General features: G+C 50.2%; 1 pseudogene; it reads left to right on the forward strand.

Annotated features, from left to right (window-relative positions):
• The window catches only part of LOC109787535 (UDP-glycosyltransferase 91C1-like), a 42,531-nt pseudogene extending 26,583 nt beyond the window's left edge, over window positions 1-15,948 (forward strand).
• The last annotated feature ends 541 nt before the right edge of the window (window positions 15,949-16,489 follow it).

A 16,489-nucleotide genomic window follows, 5' to 3' on the forward strand; every position in this document is an offset into this window, starting at 1 on the left:
TGGAAGGGAACCAGCCCTTAGTGGGCTGGGGCGCCCCCCTTGGGCCTCCCCCCATGCGCCTAGGGTTGGGAACCCTAGGGGGAGTTCCCCCTTGCCTTGGGGGGCAAGGCACCCCTTCCCCCCCACTTGGCCGCCCCCCCCCTTTGGATCTGATCTCCAAGGCCGGCGCCCCCACAGGGGGCCTATATAAAGGGGGGGAGGGAGGGCAGCACACAACAGCCTGGGGCGCCTCCCTCCTCCTCTGCAACACCTCTCTCTCTCTCGCAGAAGCTCGGCGAAGCCCTGCCGGAGAGCCGCTACATCCACCACCACGCCGTCGTGCTGTTGGATCTCCATCAACCTCTCCTTCCCCCTTGCTGGATCAAGAAGGAGGAGACGTCGCTGCACCGTACGTGTGTTGAACGCGGAGGTGCCGTCCGTTCGGCACTCAATCATCGGTGATTTGGATCACGGCGAGTACGACTCCGTCATCCACGTTCATTGGAACGCTTCCGCTCGCGATCTACAAGGGTATGTAGATGCACTCCTTTCCCTTCGTTGCTAGTAGACTCCATAGATGCATCTTGGTAAGCGTAGGAAAATTTTAAATTATGCTACGATTCCCAACAGTGGTATCAGAGCCAGGTTTATGCGTAGTTACTATGCACGAGTAGAACACAAAGAAGTTGTGGGTGTTGAGTTTGCCAATTCTTCTTGCCGCTACTAGTCTTTTCTTGTTTCGGCGGCATTGTAGGATGAAGCGGCCCGGACCGACCTTACACGTACGCTTACGTGAGACAGGTTCCACCGACTGACATGCACTAGTTGCATAAGGTGGCTAGCGGGTGTCTGTCTCTCCTACTTTAGTCGGAACGGATTCGACGAAAAGGGTCCTTATGAAGGGTAAATAGAAATTGGCAAATCACGTTGTGGTCATACGTAGGTAAGAAAACGTTCTTGCTAGAAACCTACAAACCACGTAAAAACTTGCAACAACAATTAGAGGACGTCTAACTTGTTTTTGCAGCAAGTGCTATGTGATGTGATATGGCCAGAAGATGTGATGAATGATATATGTGATGTATGAGATTGATCATATTTTTGTAATAGGAATCACGACTTGCATGTCGATGAGTATGACAACCGGCAGGAGCCATAGGAGTTGTCTTTATTATTTTGCATGACCTGCGTGTCATTGAATAACGCCATGTAAATTACTTTACTTTGTTGCTAAACGCGTTAGCCATAGAAGTAGAAGTAATCGTTGGCGTGACGACTTCATGAAGACACAATGATGGAGATCATGATGATGGAGATCATGGTGTCATGCCGGTGACAAAGATGATCATGGTGCCCCGAAGATGGAGATCAAAGGAGCTTAATGATATTGGCCATATCATGTCACTATTTGATTGCATGTGATGTTTATCATGTTTTTGCATCTTATTTGCTTAGAACGACGGTAGTAAGTAAGATGATCCCTTATAATAATTTCAAGAAAGTGTTCACCCTAACTGTGCACCGTTGCGAAGGTTCGTTGTTTCGAAGCACCACGTGATGATCGGGTGTGATAGATTCTAACGTTCGAATACAACGGGTGTTGACGAGCCTAGCATGTACAGACATGGCCTCGGAACACACGCAATACACTTAGGTTGACTTGACGAGCCTAGCATGTACAGACATGGCCTCGGAACACGGAGGACCGAAAGGTCGAGCATGAGTCGTATAGAAGATACGATCAACATGAAGATGTTCACCGATCTTGACTAGTCCGTCTCACGTGATGATCGGACACGGCCTAGTTAAACTCGGATCATGTTTCACTTAGATGACAAGAGGGATGTCTATCTGAGTGGGAGTTCATTAAATAATTTGATTAGATGAACTCAATTATCATGAACTTAGTCTAAAATCTTTACACTATGTCTTGTAGATCAAATGGCCAACGTTGTCCTCAATTTCAACGCGTTCCTAGAGAAAACCAAGCTGAAAGATGATGGTAGCAACTATACGGACTGGGTCCGGAACCTGAGGCTCATCCTTATAGTAGCCAAGAAAGATTATGTCTTAGAAGCACCGCTAGGTGATGCACCAATCCCACAGAACCAAGACGTTATGAACGCTTGGCAATCACGTGCTGATGATTACTCCCTCGTTCAGTGCGGCATGCTTTACAGCTTAGAACCGGGTCTCCAAAAGCGTTTTGAGAAACATGGAGCATATGAGATGTTCGAGGAGCCGAAACTGGTTTTTCAAGCTCATGCCCGGGTCGAGAGATATGATATCTCCGGCAAGTTCTTCAGCTGTAAAATGGAGGAGAATAGTTCTGTTAGTGAGCACATACTCAGAATGTCTAGGTTGCATAACCGCTTGTCTCAGCTGGGAGTTAATCTCCCGGATGACGCGGTCATTGACAGAATCCTCCAGTCGCTTCCACCAAGCTACAAGAGCTTTGTGATGAACTACAATATGCAGGGGATGGAAAAGACCATTCCCGAGGTATATTCAATGCTAAAATCAGCGGAAGGGGAGATCAGAAAAGAACATCAAGTGTTGATGGTGAATAAAACCACCAAGTTCAAGAAGGGCAATGTCACGACCAGTTTTTCAATAAAATAATTATTGAGAGACCAATCCCTTTTACGGACCAGCGAGGAAGAATTCCTTCTCACTGATAGATAATATCTTGGTCACAGAAGAAAAATACCAGGAGTACTATATATAATACAAGGTTGAGCAGAGACTGCCCAACAATTTATTACATGCACGCCGCTAAAACAAAACGGCGGATAGGGTGGCAACTACTAACTCACGATAATGATGGTGGTGGAAATATCATCGTGAAGCGAGTGATATGATTCCAGAAGACTACAACTCATCGAGCGTCGGAGTGAGGCTCGAGAAGACTTATTGCGGGTGGCGGAAGCGTATACAACACAAGTGACCAATATCCGGGATCGCGCAGGACTGACTGGGACTCCTCTAGGCGTCGGACGCGCTATCAAACTCTTCATCCAAGAGATCGCCTTCGTCAACATCTGGCCAAATCAACAAGCCAGGTGAGTACTATGAAAGTACTCGCAAGACAGTTCGGACATAAGGTATAACAAATGTAAACATGAAGCATATGAACAAGTTAACCAGTGCGATCAGACATAGAGATAATAAATACTGGGTGCCAAGCGAGGGTCTGAATGACGCCTCGAGCGGAAACTGCAGAATAGTAATACTGGTGCCAAACGAGTGTCTGAAAGACTCCTCGAGAGGAAAATGCAGAATGATAATGCCGGTGCCAAACGAGTGTCTGAAAGACTCCTCGAGAGGAAAATTGCGGAATAATAATACTGGTGCCAAATGAGTGTCTGAAAGACTCCTCGAGAGGAAAATTGCGGAATAATAATACTGGTGCCAAACGAGTGTCTGAAAGACTCCTCGAGAGGAAAATGCGGAATAATAATGCCACAGTCGGGCGTCGGGGCGACACCACATAAAGGGCTTGTAACAGAAAATAAAGACAGTGCATGCCACAGTCGGACGTCTGAGCGACATCACATAAAGGGCTTATATTTAAAGTGAGAAACGAGTACACGCCACAGTCAGACGTCTGCGCGACGTCACATAAAGGGCTTATATCACAACTCAATAATACAACAGTTCGGGAACATAAATTATCACCAGCGTGAGACAAAAATAACGTTAGTCCATCCACAGGAATGACAATAAATCTGAAAATACCACGTGAGCTTGTTCACCGGGGACAAGTTTTTCACACGGATAGATATGGATAAAATGTTTACACTACTGATCATGGATACGATGATTTGGAAAGAATTGACTCTGCAGAGTTTGTACTTAACCACAGCCAACGGATTTCAGTAGTCACGGGGACTAGTTCCGTCTACGGTGTTTTGGAAGAAACACGTCTAACCAGTACACACCCAATTCAACCATCCGAAGCCAGGGATCACCCTCGGCAACGTTCAAGAAAAACCTTGAGACGGGGAGGCTACAACCTCGCGTAGCATTGGATCAAATTTCTATACGCGCGCTTTAAGGGGGTGCCCCCCCTCTCGGTCCCAACCGGAAACACCCATGCCCCCTGACCGGATGACTGGCTTTAATCCTGGGCCAAGGTACCCTCATCCCGGCCTCTCTGTTTGGTGTGTACACGGAAAGAGGTTACCAACTTACTAAACCGCATCCTGGCAATGAGACATGTGGTAGCACGGAATGGGGAAAGAACGGTAACACGGCTCCAACCATGTTAACGTCGGAAGAGTCGGATGACACAAGGCTGGTATGCTACAACAGTACCACCTTGCTGCCCTTCATGTCACCACATAATTAGGCCACCTCTCATCAGAGGTCATCGCAACTTTGGAACTTGCAGGAAAAGAACGATAACGTAGCTCCAACCACGTTAACGTCGAAGAAAGTCGAATGACGCAAGGCTGGCATGCTATAACAGTACCACCTTGCTGCCCTTCATGTCACCACATGATTAGGCCACCTCTCATCAGAGGTCATCCTGACTTTGGGACAACCGGGTAGTTGCCTTACAAGCAACGAGGTATTTACCGACACTCATATGCCACGCACAAACTCTCACGTGAACATGCAAAACATCTGCCATATCAAATGTTCAAAACATGCTTGCCTGGTTCGGAGAAGTCGGAGTCTAGCTCGGCGAAGTTCGCGGCCCCTTCACCTCTCCCGGAACCTACGGCAATCACGAAACGGGTACTAACGTGAAAACCAACACATACACAGAAACTTTTCCAAATGTTTTTCAAATAAATCCCATAAAAAACTAGACAAAATTTGAAGATTGTCAGAAAAAGAATCACTCAAAAATACCTTTTTATTAAAAAGTTATAAAGGTTTCTGTCCAGGGACTTATCTGTAATGAAACAGAAAAGTTCCAGGGTTTTAACTGAGAAAACAGAAAACGCTTCGGCTGGGAATGCGCAAGCGCAAAGGAGAAGACGTATTTTGCCCGAAGGCGCCAACAGAAAACGGTTCGCGAATAAAAGAACAGAGGCTGACACGCGGGGTCCACATGTCAGGTTTGAAAAGCTCGCCGGCGCCCGAAGACTGCGGTGGACGCCGGCGTCGAACCACGGCGAGTTAGGAGAAACGGAGGGTACCAAGAGCTTCAGTGTCTTCTTCCGCGTCGGTGGGTGGTGGACTTGTCCAACGGGGAGCACCACGTCGACGGCGACACTATCTCCGGCGGACGGCGGCTCGGGTGAGGATGGGGAACTCCGGTGGAGGGCTGCAAACTACGAATTGAGGCGCGGGTCAGAACGAGTGATGCAAGGTGAAGCTACTGGCAAGAGAATGGAGGCGGAGGAGCATACACGGGGGCGAATCGGGCTGGATCCCGTGGCGGGTCGCGGCGGCCGGAGTCGAGGAAGGAGACCTCCTCGGGGCTCTACCAGTGGCTAGGCTTCCTCTAGGGGGAGTGCAGGGCTGGTGGGTGCTCGAATTGAAGCTCGGGGCCTCTATTTATAGGCGGATCGACGGGGTGGCCGTGAACGGAGAATCCCCGGCGAGCGATTACGGCGGAGCAGTGGATTGGCAGGTGGTTTGAGCGGCCAGGCAGCATCAGTGGAGGTTACTGGATTCGTTTTGCAGCTAAACGGGGTCGGTCTTGGCGTAATGGCGTCGGTCCACGGTGAGGTGACCGCACGGGCTCAACGGCGGCAGAGAGCGCGCTCCGCGCCCTGCGGTTCACGACGAGAGCGGCAGCGCGTTCGGGGGAGTGGAAGGCCACGCGGCGAGCTCCGGTGGTTTGGGCGGCGCTGGGTGGCGTCGTCGGCGCCGTGTCTCCCGCTGGCGTCCGCAAAGCCACCGCCGGCGTCGGTCACGGGGCGGCGCACCTTCTGCTGCTCGTCGCCGACGCCCGCAAGGCGCCAGGCGTTCGTGCGGTGCAGGAGCAAGAGAGCGGGGACGAGGAGCAAGGCGACGCGGTGGCACTGGCGAGATCGACATCCGCTTCTGAAGAAAACGACAGCAGCCACTTGACTGAATCTCTGAACTTTCTGAATGTGACAAAGATAGTGCACTGCAGGTGTTCGACAGAAGGTTTTGGCCATGAGATAAATTTTTCTGGAGCTGTAACTTGGTGAGATGACCACTCAATGCACCCAGAGGCTGCCTGATTTTACTTGGAATTTTTGGAGAAGGTTTGGAATGAATTTCACCAAGTTTGACAAATCTGGTCCAAACTTGCAGCAAGTGTAGTTTGAAAATTTTGAACTGAAGACCAGTGGATCTTCATAGTTCTAGGTTGGGGGTTCAAAGGACTAGGAGGGGAAAAAGGTTTGGGGCCAAAAATCAAGACAGAAAGTGGAGTTCCTTTGCAAATCTCCAAGTGCTAGAAAAGAAGGCAGAAATTTATTTGAATAGAATTTGAATGGAAATAGATACATGGGGAGGTTCAACTTGCTGGTTTGATGCAAATCATGATCCAAAGGTGAGGGAAGGGTTAGGAGAGAGCATTTGCACTAAGGCCATGGCAAGAAGGAATTGTTGAAAGTGGCAAAGAACTTTCCAAAAGCCATAGTGCAAAATTCAAAAGGATTTTCAAAAGTTATTTTCCCAAATGAAAAACATTTTGTCTTGAGTCCAAATGAAAAGCAAGAACTTCCAGGACCAAAGGCAGATCTTGGGTGAATAAAACTTTTTCCATAAGGAAAAATATATGAGAGGGAGAGTTCTCTTGAAGAAAAATTTAAATCACTCCCCTCAAGTCAAATAAAATCTTTTGAAAAATCCAAATAAAAACTTGGGTGTCACAGGCAAGGGTAAGAAGAACTTCAAGAAGGACGGCAAGGGAGTTGCCGCGCCCGGTAAACCAGATACTGGGAAGAAGTCAAAGAATGGACCCAAACCCGGGACTGAGTGCTTTTATTGCAAGGGAAGTGGTCACTGGAAGCGGAACTGCCCCAAATATTTAGCGGACAAGAAGAAGGCCGGCAACACCCAAGGTATATGTGATATACAAGTAATTTATGTGTACCTTACCAGTACTCGTAGTAGCTCCTGGGTATTTGATACCGGTGCGGTTGCTCATATTTGTAACTCAAAACAGCAACTACGGAATAAACGGAGACTGGCAAAGGACGAGGTGACGATGCACGTCGGGAATAGTTCCAAGGTCGATGTGATCGCCGTCGGCACGCTACCTCTGCATCTACCCACGGGATTAGTTTTAAACCTCAATAATTGTTATTTAGTGCCAGCTTTGAGCATGAACATTGTATCTGGATCTCGTTTAATTCGAGATGGCTACTCATTTAAATCTGAGAATAATGGTTGTTCTATTTATTTGAGAGATATGTTTTATGGTCATGCCCCGCTGGTCAATGGTTTATTTTTGATGAATCTCGAACGTGATGTTACACATGTTCATAATGTGAGTACCAAAAGATGTAAAGTTGATAACGATAGTCCCACATACTTGTGGCACTGCCGCCTTGGTCACATTGGTGTCAAGCGCATGAAGAAGCTCCATGCAGATGGACTTTTGGAGTCTCTTGATTACGAATCATTTGACACGTGCGAACCATGCCTCATGGGTAAGATGACCAAGACTCCGTTCTCCGGAACAATGGAGCGAGCAACCAACTTATTGGAAATCATACATACCGATGTGTGTGGTCCAATGAGTGTTGAGGCTCACGGAGGATATCGTTATGTTCTCACTCTCACTGATGATTTAAGTAGATATGGATATGTCTACCTGATGAAACACAAGTCTGAAACCTTTGAAAAGTTCAAAGAATTTCAGAGTGAGGTTGAGAATCAACGTGACAGGAGAATAAAATTCCTACGATCAGATCGTGGTGGAGAATATTTAAGTCACGAGTTTGGTGCACACTTAAGGAAATGTGGAATAGTTTCACAACTCACGCCGCCTGGAACACCTCAGAGAAATGGTGTGTCCGAACATCGTAATCGCACTCTATTGGATATGGTGCGATCTATGATGTCTCTTACCGATTTACCGCTCTCATTTTGGGGTTATGCTTTAGAGACTGCCGCATTCACTTTAAATAGGGCTCCGTCGAAATCCGTTGAGACGACACCGTATGAATTATGGTTTGGGAAGAAACCTAAGCTGTCGTTTCTAAAAGTTTGGGGATGCGATGCTTATGTCAAGAAACTTCAACCTGAAAAGCTCGAACCCAAATCGGAAAAATGCGTCTTCATAGGATACCCTAAGGAAACTATTGGGTATACCTTCTACCTCAAATCCGAAGGCAAGATCTTCGTTGCCAAGAACGGGTCCTTTCTGGAGAAGGAGTTTCTCTCGAAAGAATTGAGTGGGAGGAAAGTGGAACTTGATGAGGTGATAGTCACCCCTTCCGAACCGGAAAGTAGCGCAGCGCGGGAAAATATTCCTGTGGTGCCTACACCGACTGGGGAGGAAGTTAATGATGATGATCATGAAGCTTCGGATCAAGTTACTGAACTTCGTAGGTCCACAAGGACACGTTCCGCACCAGAGTGGTACGGCAACCCTGTCCTGGAAATCATGTTGTTAGACAACGGTGAACCTTCGAACTATGAAGAAGCGATGGCGGGCCCGGATTCCAACAAATGGCTTGAAGCCATGCAATCCGAGATAGGGTCCATGTATGAAAACAAAGTATGGACTTTGACTGACTTGCCCGATGATCGGCGAGCCATAGAAAATAAATGGATCTTTAAGAAGAAGACAAACGCGGATGGTAATGTGACCATCTATAAGGCTCGACTTGTCGCTAAGGGTTATCGACAAGTTCAAGGGGTTGACTACGATGAGACTTTCTCACCCGTAGCGAAGCTGAAGTCTGTCTGAATCATGTTAGCAATTGCCGCATTCTATGATTATGAGATATGGAAAATGGACGTCAAAACGGCATTCCTTCACGGCTTCCTTAAGGAATAATTGTATATGATGCAGCCGGAAGGTTTTGTCGATCCTAAGAATGCTAACAAGGTATGCAAGCTCCAGCGCTCCATCTATGGGCTGGTGCAAGCATCTCGGAGTTGGAACATTCGATTTGATGAGATGATCAAAGCGTTTGGGTTTACACAGACTTATGGAGAAGCCTGTGTTTACAAGAAAGTGAGTGGGAGCTCTGTAGCATTTCTCTTATTATATGTGGATGACATATTATTGATGGGAAATGATATAGAATTCTTGGAAAGTATTAAGGCCTATTTGAATAAGTGTTTTTCAATGAAGGACCTTGGAGAAGCTGCTTATATATTAGGCATCAAGATCTATAGAGATAGATCAAGACGCCTCATTGGTCTTTCACAGAGTACATACCTTGACAAGATATTGAAGAAGTTCAGTATGGATCAGTCCAAGAAGGGGTTCTTGCCTGTATTGCAAGGTGTGCAATTGAGCAAGGCTCAATGCCCGACCACGGCAGAAGATATAGAAAAGATGAGTGTCATCCCCTATGCCTCGGCCATAGGGTCTATTATGTATGCCATGCTGTGTACCAGACCTGATGTAAACCTTGCCGTAAGTTTGGTAGGAAGGTACCAAAGTAATCCCGGCATGGAACACTGGACAGCGGTCAAGAATATCCTGAAGTACCTGAAGAGGACTAAGGATATGTTTCTCGTTTATGGAGGTGACGAAGAGCTCGTCGTAAAGGGTTACGTCGACGCTAGCTTCGACACAGATCTGGATGACTCCAAGTCACAGACCGGATACGTGTATATTTTGAATGGAGGAGCAGTAAGCTGGTGCAGTTGCAAGCAAAGCGTCGTGGCGGGATCTACATGTGAAGCGGAGTACATGGCAGCCTCGGAGGCAGCACAGGAAGCAGTCTGGATGAAGGAGTTCATTACCGACCTAGGGGTGATTCCCAATGCGTCGGGCCCAATGACTCTCTTCTGTGACAACACTGGAGCTATTGACCTTGCGAAGGAGCCCAGGTTTCACAGGAAGACCAGGCATATCAAGCGTCGCTTCAACTCCATTCGTGAAAGTGTTCAAAATGGAGACATAGATATTTGTAAAGTACATACGGACCTGAATGTAGCAGATCCGTTGACTAAACCTCTCCCTAGGGCAAAACATGATCAACATCAGGACGCAATGGGTGTTCGATTCATCACAATGTAACTAGATTATTGACTCTAGTGCAAGTGGGAGACTGTTGGAAATATGCCCTAGAGGCAATAATAAAAGGTTATTATTATATTTCTTTGTTCATGATAATCGTCTATTATTCATGCTATAATTGTATTGTCCGGAAATCGTAATACATGTGTGAATACATAGACCACAACGTGTCCCTAGTAAGCCTCTAGTTGACTAGCTCGTTGATCAACAGATAGTCATGGTTTCCTGACTATGGACATTGGATGTCATTGATAACGGGATCACATCATTAGGAGAATGATGTGATGGACAAGACCCAATCCTAAGCATAGCATAAAAGATCGTGTAGTTTCGTTTGCTAGAGCTTTTCCAATGTCAAGTATCTTTTCCTTAGACCATGAGATCGTGCAACTCCCGGATACCGTAGGAGTGCTTTGGGTGTGCCAAACGTCACAACGTAACTGGGTGACTATAAAGGTGCATTACAGGTATCTCTGAAAGTGTCTGTTGGGTTGGCACGGATCGAGACTGGGATTTGTCACTCCGTGTGACGGAGAGGTATCTCTGGGCCCACTCGGTAATGCATCATCATAATGAGCTCAATGTGACTAAGGCGTTAGTCACGGGATCATGCATTGCGGTACGAGTAAAGAGACTTGCCGGTAACGAGATTGAACAAGGTATTGGGATACCGACGATCGAATCTCGGGCAAGTAACATACCGATTGACAAAGGGAATTGCATACGGGATTGATTGAATCCTCGACACCGTGGTTCATCCGATGAGATCATCGTGGAACATGTGGGAGCCAACATGGGTATCCAGATCCCGCTGTTGGTTATTGACCGGAGAGGCGTCTCGGTCATGTCTGCATGTCTCCCGAACCCGTAGGGTCTACACACTTAAGGTCCGGTGACGCTAGGGTTGTAGAGATATATGTATGCGGAAACCCGAAAGTTTTTCGGAGTCCCGGATGAGATCCCGGATGTCACGAGAGGTTCCGGAATGGTTCGGAGGTGAAGAATTATATATAGGAAGTCCATTTTCGGCCACCGGGAAAGTTTCGGGGGTTACCGGTATTGTACCGGGACCACCGGAAGGGTCCCGGGGGTCCACCGGGTGGGGCCACCTATCCCGGAGGGCCCCGTGGGCTGAAAGTGGAAGGGAACCAGCCCTTAGTGGGCTGGGGCGCCCCCCTTGGGCCTCCCCCCATGCGCCTAGGGTTGGGAACCCTAGGGGGGAGTTCCCCCTTGCCTTGGGGGGGCAAGGCACCCCTTCCCCCCCACTTGCCCCCCCCCTTTGGATCTGATCTCCAAGGCCGGCGCCCCCCCCCCAGGGGGCCTATATAAAGGGGGGGAGGGCAGCACACAACAGCCTGGGGCGCCTCCCTCCTCCTCTGCAACACCTCTCTCTCTCTCGCAGAAGCTCGGCGAAGCCCTGCCGGAGAGCCGCTACATCCACCACCACGCCGTCGTGCTGTTGGATCTCCATCAACCTCTCCTTCCCCCTTGCTGGATCAAGAAGGAGGAGACGTCGCTGCACCGTACATGTGTTGAACGCGGAGGTGCCGTCCGTTCGGCACTCGATCATCGGTGATTTGGATCACGGCGAGTACGACTCCGTCATCCACGTTCATTGGAACGCTTCCGCTCGCGATCTACAAGGGTATGTAGATGCACTCCTTTCCCTTCGTTGCTAGTAGACTCCATAGATGCATCTTGGTAAGCGTAGGAAAATTTTAAATTATGCTACGATTCCCAACAGGACCTTGGAGTGGCTGATGTTATCTTGAACGTCAAGCTATTGAGAGACGATGAGGGTGGGATTACACTTCTACAATCCCATTATGTTGAGAAGGTGTTGAGGCGCTTTCGATATTCGGACTGCACACCATCTCAAACACCATATGATTCTAGTGTGCTGATTCGAAAGTCTAAAGGCACAGCTATAGATCAATTGAGATACTCTCAGATCGTTGGTTCACTCCAGTATCTAGCGAGTGCAACGAGGCCTGGCATCGCATTCGCTATTAGCAAACTGAGCCGATTTGTTTCCAAACCGGGCGATGTACATTGGCGTGCTCTTGAAAGAGTTATGCGCTATCTGAAAGGTACTATGAACTATGGACTTCACTATACCGGATACCCGTCGATACTTGAAGGGTATAGTGATGCGAATTGGATCTCTGATGCTGATGAGATGAAGGCCACAACTGGGTATATGTTTACTCTTGGAGGTGGTGCTGTTTCCTAGAAGTCTTGCAAGCAAACGATCTTAACAAGATCGACAATGGAAGCAGAATTAACAGCATTAGACACATCGGGTGGCAAAGCAAGATGGCTTCGAGATCTGTTGATGGACTTGCCAATGGTTCAGAAGCTGGTTCCGGCCATCCTTATGAACTGCGACAATCAAACGGTTATGGTCAAGGTGAAGAGTTCAAAGGACAACATGAAGTCCAAAAAACACATAAGAATGAGATTGAAAGCTGTCAAAAAATTGAGAAACTCCGGAGTGATAGCATTGGATTATATCCAAACGGCTAAGAATCTGGCAGATCCCTTCACTAAAGGGCTATCACGTGTTGTGATAGATAGCGCATGAAGGGAGATGGGTATGAGACCCACATGAGTTGCCATGGTAGTAACCCAACCTATGTGATTGGAGATCCCGTGAAGTAGGACCTGGCAAAACAAGCCAGCGGTGAACTGAGGAGAGTAACTTTACTAACCCACTCCGTTGGAGATGCAATACTCTCGGAAACTGTATGGAAGGATGACTACTGTCTTAATGTGTTCCAAGGCTTATATGTATAAGCAAGATGCTATCCTACAGAGCGATCTTTGGAGGAACACACCTATATGAGCCCGACTGCTGGTCACAGTCTATGAGATTGGGGTGATCTCTAGCAAGCTCATGAACAGGCCAGGAGTGTGACTAATATGCTCCACCCGAGGGGTCGACCTTCGGCAGCCTCGTATCAGTGAGACTTGTGGTGAAACTTCTTGACGCCAAACTGACAATTCAAGGCATAGTCCATTGTTCAGTTGTGAAGGAGTGTAACTACTTGGTCTAGGTGGAGCTCAACCTTAATCGGTCTCCACTGAGATGCTGGTATATCAAAATAGCGTTTGGAACAAAGGACAAGTGGGCCCCTGAGATCTGGTGGGGGATTGTTGAAATATGAGATGGGCCTAGAACCCATATGACAATTTCAGATTTAATCTCTAAGGGCCCATGTAGGTGGCATGACAAGGTGGTGGGAAGTTTAGTCCCACCCTGGAAGTGGAAGGAGAGTTGGAGTGGTTTATAAGGGATTCTCTCCCTCATGCTATTGGAGCTTGAGAAGAAAAGAAGCCCTCGCGCACTCCTCCTCCTCCGCTCGCCACACCTCGTCACGACGCGTCGCGGGATTGAGCCAAGCCGAGCTCACTCCTATGCGCTTCTTTTTTGCCGGTCAGAAATGGAGAGTCTTTGACAGGTAGGGCCATGATCTGAGACGTCGGATCATGGGCTACCGACTTGGACGTGGGTTCAGCCCACGTCTCTCCACGCGCGGCCGCACATATATATGTGGGGCGCTGCCAACCCTAGCCGCCGCGAAAACAGAACGCATCTCCATCTCCGCCTCCACGCCCACGTTGTTCCTCTGCTGCTGCTGCCGCCTGCGACTCCGTCCCGTTCACCGCGTACACGGTTGACGGGAGAGCAGGCCTCTGAAACCCCGCCTCTCTGGATCCTGCACGGGAGAGGGGCGATTAGGTTTTTGGGTAGCGACTACGCGACTGCTCGCTTCTGTTCATCTACGTTCGCATCACCTTCGTCATCACCATGTCGACCGACGCCGACCGTGCCGCCGCTGAGAAGGCCGAGGCCGACAAGAAGGCCGCTGAGGATGCCGCGGCTGCTACCACCGCCACCGCCGCCGCGTGGCCGATTGGAGGGTATACATCGTTTATCTCTCTCGTGTTTCTTTCTGTTGTAGCAGGACTAGCAATATGCGTAGATGTTTCTACTATGTGCGTAGTACATGCTCTGTTAGATCGTAATCAGTGTGTTATTAATGCTGTCCATGTCATGCTCATGATTTATTCATGGATTAATTTAATCGAAAAACTGCCCATTTACTCATCACCTTCGACGGCCTCGCCGCGCCCTTCGCGGACTTCCTTGCCGCCGCGTGCGTGGACGACGGCAGGAGGCCGCACTGGATCATCGTCGACTGCTTCCACCATGTTGTTGCCAAGGAAAGTTTTGCGGGCCGGCGCACGGAGCGCCGCCGCGGGCGCTCGAACACCCGAATCCTTTTCTCTTTCTTAACTCACAGCCGTACATAAACAGTCCAACTAGTACAACTTAAATAGCCTAGCTAGTTGCTACATGCAGCCCATGATCCACAAGACTCGGACGCCACTCCTGCCTCCTCGCACTTACGAAACTGCAGCTAACGCAGCCCTCAAGGAATGGTCCTTATCTGCCCATGCATGCAACATGCTGATCCGATCTTCCTGCTGGCTTCTCCAGCCCCGCCCGCACGCGGCAAGCACACAGATCGACTGCTAGCTACTTACCGAACTCATACACAGAACACACGCAAGCATGCCTACGCGCCCGGACGCGCACACACGTACGCGTCATGGCTTATGCTATCACACCACTGGGCCGCCGCCGCCGCCCTCGACCACAAGGTGCTATGCGCGGTGCTCCTGCCGACGGCCGCTATGCTCGCTGCCGCGCCCCGCCAGCAACCGCTGGAGTCGGAGCCCGTCGAGGCCGCCGCTGCCTCTGTGCTTGGACAGGCCGCCGCGGCCGTGCGCCTCGCCGTGCCCCGTTACGAGAGGGACGACGTGGCACCTGCTTACGCCGACGACTGCGCGTCGGGTATGTCCATCGCCCAGCGCTGGTTCTTGGCGAAAGAGAGGTGCACGGTCTTGGCCATCCGGAGCTGCGTGGAGTGGGAGCCGGAGACCTTCCCGCTGGTGGAGGCACTCCTCGGCAAGCCGGTCGTGCCCCTGGGCCTCCTGCCGCCGTCGGCCGACGGCGGAAGGCGCCGCGCGGCCGGATCATCAGAGGACCACGTCACGCTACGCTGGCTAGAAGAGCAGCCGCCCGACTCCGTCGTGTACATCGCGCTGGGGAGCGAGGTGCCGCTGAGCGTTGAACAGGTGCAGGAGCTGGCCCTGGGGCTGGAGCTCGCCGGGACACGCTTCCTCTGGGCTCTGCGGAAGCCCGCCGGGGCCGTCGTCGACAACGACGACGCCCTTCCCCCCGGTTTCCAGGACCGGACCCGCGGCCATGGCCCATGGGGTGGTGACCATGGGATGGGTGCCCCAGATCAGCATCCTGGCGCACGCCGCCGTGGGCGCGTTCCTGACGCACTGCGGCCGGAACTCGCTCATCGAAGGGCTTCTGTTCGGGCACCCACTCGTCATGCTGCCCATCTTCGGGGACCAGGGCCCGAATGCCCGCCAAATGGAGTCGAAGAAGGTAGGGTTGCAGGTGGCGAGGGACGACGACGACGGGTCGTTCGACCGCCATGGCGTTGCGGCTGCCGTCCGGACCGTCATGCTGGACGGAGAAGCCAGGAGGGGATTTGTGGCGGGTGCCCTCAAGATGCAGGCGATCGTGGCCGACAAGGAACGGCATGAGAGATACATCGACGAATTTGTTCAACAACTCAGATCGTATCTTGCACCGCCGCATGCAACTGAAGATCTCACTACTGCCACCCCCAGCTCCAGCTGAGACTGAGATAGCATTCACGAATAAGATGTGAGTACGCCTACGATCAGGTGCCTGAGAATTTGTGCTGAATATTTCTCGGCTGAGTCGACGGTCACTTTAATTTGACTTCCCAAAAGTTGTCCATAACAGATAGACGCATCAAAGGGAGTAGGATGTAAAAATTCTTTTTGTGTATCATGCAAGTGTTCTGTGATACCACTACCGGAAAACGGGCCTACCCCGACGGCCAAACCTATGCCTACGGCTGCCGTCGGCCTAGTTAGCGCTATGCCGACAGCCCAGTCCTGGCCGTCGGCTTAGCCTGGCCGTCGGGTTACACCGATCTACGCCGACGGCAGCCATCGGCACACAACGGCCGTCGACCTAGATGCAGAGATGCCGACAGCAGCCGTCGGCACAAATCCGCCGTCGGTATACCTGTGGGCCCGGCGACTCCGCCCGCGACAAGCGGCTAACGCCGTCAAACCTATGCCGACAGTCGGGACGGGCGGCCGTCGGCATATCTCCGCATGCCACGTCACCGATCCACGGCGTAGGTATGCCGACGGCAGCCGTCGGCATAGGTGCCACGTCACCGATCCGCGGCACGGCGCCCACCAAAACCCTGCCGTCTCTATGTCGGCATAGATATTTTTTTTACATGCGTT

The sequence above is a fragment of the Aegilops tauschii genome, chromosome 1 (assembly GCF_002575655.3).
Source record: "Aegilops tauschii subsp. strangulata cultivar AL8/78 chromosome 1, Aet v6.0, whole genome shotgun sequence".
Classification (NCBI taxonomy): Eukaryota; Viridiplantae; Streptophyta; class Magnoliopsida; order Poales; family Poaceae; genus Aegilops; species Aegilops tauschii.